We start from the raw sequence: 6,103 nt of genomic DNA on the forward strand, positions 1-6,103 counted from the left end.
TTCTGTTTGACTGTATTTGTAGTTTGAGTTGTTTATATTATCATCTGTTAGTTTGAATGTTCTTATACGCACTGCAGCTTTCTACCTAATACAGACTAGCTGATTTTAAGGCCAGAAGTGACCATGGTAATGAAATAATCTGACTGGCATGCCATTCATTATCTCTAGGATTCAACCTAGTTATTTTTGCATCATGAAGTCTGTATCTTTTGGGTGCAATAGAACATGCTTTTTAAAAAAGATAGCCAGTTTCCATATAGGTTCTTCAAGCGTGAGGATTTCTCCATGTCTCCTGAGTGATTCAGCTAGTTCATTTTCCATGCTCGTAGTCCTCCTTTGGTTTCGGAACTGTTTAGTTACAGCTGCTGGCCACCGGATAGGTAGCCGCCTATTAGAAGAACTAATAACTACTCTAGGTTTAAACTCTTTCACTTTATTCACATAAAAATATGTTAACTTTAATAACCTATGTAGATGGAGTTCCTTATATCTCTAACTGTAAAGCTTTTACGGCTCTTCTGAAACTTCAGATGTTTTCAAATCCATTCTAACGCGTGGACGTGAGAACTGCATACAGCATTCTGGTAGTAACTTCGGTATTGCTGTGTGCGTGTAGTATGTGCAGGTACATTCTTGAACCTTTCAGTTTATATCTTTGCTTGTTTGTTTATACCTCCAAGGATTGCATTTTAAAATCTTTCAGTCTCAGTTATTTGCATTAAAAGATTGTAAATTTTAGATGATTATCCATCATGATTCCTAAGTCCTTTTCAGAACTGCTGCTCTTCCAGGATGTAGTCTTCCATCCTGTAAGTATAATGATGTCTGAATGGGACTGGTTTACGGAAGGGTTGGATTCACCTATAGATGTGACTTGTCTCTGTTGTTTATCACTCTACCATCATCTTCATTAAACCATCGATAAGCTTATATTTTATTAACTGAAAAATCTTAAACTGCTTTGAAGATAAATCCTGTCAAAACATACCTTTTTTAATGAGGGAGTTATCTAAATCCATAACCTTCTGACACAGAGTGTTTAGTATGTTCTGTGTTGATTTATAGATCAAATTATGTTTCAATAAGATTGTTGTATGGAACTTCGAACTAGTATGGAAGTATCTTTCCAGTTAAAATGGCACGAGTAACTAACTACAAAGTAGAGTTATTGCTGAGAATTGATCTCATGAGGATAGTTTGTATGTGATCCAGCATGACTGTGGCGAGTGATGTATTTTTATTTAGAAGAGTGGATATTAGAATTGTGCAATGTCTTATGGCTGCCAAGCAAAGAAAGATGCCTTGCCAAATTGTAGTTTCCTGTTATATATCCCTGTTTCTTTTTTTTTTTTTCATTCTATATAAGCAACCTCTTGTTGAAAACTTTGAAATTGGGATTTATTTCTCCACCTCGCAGTGACAGTTTAACTATTTGTTCCCTGTTGATTAAGATGCCTTGTTTTTATTTCAGCAATTTTCCATATTAGCCTTATGAAATATATATGATCTGCCTAGACCCGAGAGGATATGCACTTTCTGTTGTTTATCATGTTTTATGCTAGATGTTAACAAAGCATCACCGAGTTCAATCACAAAACAGTCACTGTGACTATCCTGGAGAACCTGAATGATGCGAGGATGTGATATGCTTCATAACCAGACAAAGGTGGAAGTTAAAATTGTGCACTTGAGGCTCCTCAGCTGAATGGCAGAGAGAATTCAATCACTTCAATCAATGTTCAGAGGTCCTAGAGGGAAAATGAGTCTTCATCAGGGATTTGATTTAGAAGAGGGTAAGTGTTAGAATTGAAAGGTTGTTCTGTGTGGAAGGGAGCCTAAACAAGATGGGTAATAGCACAGGGAGGGGAGAGGAATACCTTTAGCTAGAGAGGAATGGTGCAGACCTTAACTGAAAGTGACTGACACTTTTTTTTTTAATGCAGATCTTGTATTAGGAAGGCATGTGAGGGAACCTAAAGGAAGAACTTTATGGCCATGATGAGTGAAGATTAACACTTCCACTTGAGTGGAAAAGACTTTTGTCACAAAAGTTTGGATTCCAGTAGTTAAAGTGAGTTATGAGAGTGTAGGTGTGTATTTTGTTGCAAGGTAGGTTTGAATCCAAACTGTTAATCAAGTCACTAGTTCACAGAAATGAAAGATGAGATGAGTTTGCTATAATTAAGAAAGGGTAGATTGAAGAAGAAGAACTTGTTTTCTGACATCAGACCAAATGAGGATATGGTAGACGGAACAGGCTGGCAGAAGCAGCAGTAGTGGAAAGAGTGGGTTGTCAGCATGGAGGCATCTGGCAGTTTTTTAATTCATTTACTAACGAAGGCTGAAATGTATACATTTAAAATGTGCTGAAAACAGCTGAGACCTTAAAAGAGGCAGACCACAACACTTGTTAAAATTTCTAGGACTGTAGGGGAAAAAAAAAAATAAGCAGTGTATGTTGCTGAGTGACTGATTATGAAAAATTGTGTTTAGTAGGGTAAGAGTGGAAGTGAGGCTGACCAAAGACATCCTAAATAAAAAAAATATATATAAAATATTGCCACGGAGTAGGAAGGGCACGAGGATCTCCCAGTGTTTGTACTTACGTCCTGAAGGTGTTTTATGTGGATCCAGCTTAGGTCCTCATTCCAAAGGCAAGACCTCCTTTGTTTCACGACAAGCAATTTTTCCTCAGAGGCACATTGCAAAGCATCACAACTGAATAATGATAAACAGTGTCACAGGAAAAAGCTGCAAACCTCAAATATCAAATTATCATGGCAAGAAAAACAGCCCCAGTTGTTTTGGTCTAACAGAAATATACACTTTTTTTTTTTTTTTTTAATTAGGGCTAATAATAATCTTATTGATAAGACAAAAGACCATTACAGTAGAAATGTCCTAAGTCCTTTCAGGAACGTTGTATTGGAGAATTTGGCTTTTTAAACAAAATTCCAAGAACCCTAAAGAGCAGATGCATCCTGAGGCAAGTTGGTCTGAATTTCAGTAGGGCCAGTACTGACAACCCCCCCTGCAGATCACGCTTTTCGGACAATAGAATGTAATGTGGCTTTAGGTGAACAAGGCAATGCAATTAAACTTCTTATGTAGTACACTGGGATTCTCTTTTCTTTCCTCTATGTCTTTGTAAGATTCACTTCTCATCTTTGGTAAGTAGGGCCGCATCCAGCTCTTGGTCTTTTAAGTACTTCATAGGAGCAGCTTCAAGAGGAATTTGATTTCTGCTTCCCACTGGAAATGCAAACTCCAGAACCCTGAAATACAATTGTCATGATGTCTGGGCATATGTTTCAGTTATAAGGGCGTTATATTTTCTAGAACACCACATCTTAATTGACAAGCTTAGCTTAAAGCTGTTCAGTTAACAAAAAGCAAAAATGTTTTGTCATTTTGCTTCTGTCATCGTTTTGCATGCAAACAGACAAGCCTCACGGAATTGCCACATGTACCATCAGGCAGCATTGCAGCCTCTCTTAGAGACATGCTGGTCTCCAATGCAAATGCTCTTTATAGTGTATATACAGTGTTCTCTTGAATACATCAGCTATTTGGCTTCTTTGTTGGTGCAGTCCCCTTCTGGAGCCTGCCACAAAACTTTCTGTGAAGACGTTTTTTGCTGGTGGAGCAATGGATGAATGGATGAATTCCTTCTAGAGGAAAAAAAAAAAAGTCTAAATGATTGCTTTATTTTATTTTTTACATCATGTATGCTTTACATTTTAGGGTTTTGTACAGATACCACCATTTTAAATTCAAAGCATTTTGTTACAGGGTGTTGAAGGTTGCCATGTTTGACTGTAGGACACACTTGTTGTCTTAACATGTCGACATCACGTTTTTCCATTAGTTTTTCTGCATAGTGCCAGCCAGTTCTCACTGCTTGAGGCAATGGTATGGAAGTAACTTACAGTTTTGAAGACCTGGCTTGGCGGCTTGCTTTTTGGTTATTGGAAAAGAAGTTCTGGCTCTGGTAATGCTGTGCAGACTTTCTGTAGTGTGTGTGTAAAGAAATTTGACTTAATTTTCAAGACAATCCACAGACTAGTCCTTAAAACTTTACTGAAGGATGAGGAAAGGGTTAAAAACACTTTCCCAAATCCAGTTTTGTGTTATAAGAGTAAATCTGATCATCAAAAGAGAGTGAAGAGATGAGTCTTACTGAGCATTAGCTTGAGTCTGGCAAAGTCTGATGGATTGTAAGAATTTCTTCAAATTTCACATCTTCTGGGTATTCCACGTGGTCCTGAGTAATAAAAAGAACAGTAGCACAGTTGAAAGCAATAACCAAATCCACCTCCTGTAGCTCTGCCCATGACAAGTGGGAGAAAAGGAGATTAGTGCGACAGATGTCGACTGTCAAAAGACAATAAATTGGTTAGGGACTGGAAGATGATGTGCGGAAAAATAAAAGCAGAGTTAGTTTGCTCTGAAGCAAGCAGTTGCAGATGTAAAGCAGAAAAACTCTTCACCCAGACTGTCTTCTCCAGAATCTCTTCATACCACCTCCTGCAGTGCCTCAATGCCTCTCCTTGAGGTTTTCCTGCCAACCTGGAGCTCATTCAGCATGTTTCCCAGCATAAAACATCAGCTGCTGATAGGTGGAGTCAATCTTTTTGAGACTGCAAGGATGAAGATAGAGGAGTTTTTACAAGCAGGCAAAAAGGCTAGTCCTGAATTGAGCACATCCTGAGTTATTCTGTATGTTCAGTGCAACAAACTCCTTCATTTTTTGCACCTGCAGAAAACTTTCAGAGCCCCTAGGGTTGAAACCAAACTGAGTAAATTTAGTGTTAAAAAGCTTCAGTCCACTTCTTGTCTGCTTTCCCAGTCTAGGGCTGGCACAGTGTAGTTCCTGTGGGGTTCCTTCTCTTTGCTACGATGTGCCAGAGCACCAGGCACTTCTATTTTCAGCTGAATCAGTCTCCTGCCTGTCTAAAATGTTTCCTTTGTTTATGAAGTAATTTTATCACTATTTTATTTTATTTTATTTTATTTTATTTTATTTTATTTTATTTTATTTTATTTTATTTTATTTTATTTTATATTTTATTTTTTCACTAGGGTAGTATTTCTTCCAAGAAAAATGCTGTACATGGATTTATTCTATACTGGAGTAACACTGTAAGGTGATACCCTGCTGTATGTAGGCATCTTGCATTAGCAACTACACAGAGCTAACCTTCTCCTGTGTGTTTGTGAAGAGGCATTTGCTCTGTAAACAACAAATGCTACGAGTAGGTACGTTGGAGTTGCAGTGCCTTGAGTTCAGTGGTGTCAGTGGGAGTCACTTTGAGATAGTGACTTGAATCGAGGAGGGGTTGTGTCCCGATACAACCTCACGGGACAAGGCAAACATCCAGGAATCTCTCAGTAGCCCAAGCTTTGACAATCAGAGATTTCCACATTCACAGCTTCCTCACGGCGAAAGTGAGAGGCTTTTTTCTGAGTTGTTATGAAGCAGTAAACATACTAATATTGAATGAAACCATTTTAAAATCCTTCTCACTTTCTTTTCAATAGAAACTATATTTAATGTCCCCCTTCAGAAACAATGCCTTTGTTTCACCTCTTTCCTCCCAGCCCAGTTCCCCTTCTTTTTCTCCTGCCACCCTGCTTCCCACTTCCTGCCCTTCTTACTCACTGCTTTTCCCTTCTCTTGCCATTGCTTTTTTTTATTTCTTTTCCCTGCTTTTTCTTCTTTCTGCTTCTTTTTCCTGCTGTTCTTACTTTTCCCACCTTTCTGCTTTTATGCTTATTTTCCCTATTTTTTTTTTTTCCTCTTGTTCTTTTCCTGTCTTCTTTCTGCTTTTCCCTTCCTCTTTTTGCTCCTTTGACTTCCTCTCAAGATTTTCATGTTCCCCCCTTCTCTTCTTTTTGGTGCTTTTTTTCTCCTTTTCTCTGCTTTTTCCCTTTGCTTTTACTTTTCCATTCTTTTATCAGCTTTTCAGGGTCTTTTTTTCCCCCATTGTCATTACTTTTAACTTGTTTTTACTACCTCTCTTCCTTGCTTATGTTTTCCTCTCCCTCTCCCACCTTTGTTTCCCTCTTTGTTCTCCCTTCACTGATATTTTTTTCCACTGCT

The sequence above is a fragment of the Anas platyrhynchos genome, chromosome 1 (genome assembly GCF_047663525.1).
Source record: "Anas platyrhynchos isolate ZD024472 breed Pekin duck chromosome 1, IASCAAS_PekinDuck_T2T, whole genome shotgun sequence".
In the NCBI taxonomy this organism is placed as follows: domain Eukaryota; kingdom Metazoa; phylum Chordata; class Aves; order Anseriformes; family Anatidae; genus Anas; species Anas platyrhynchos.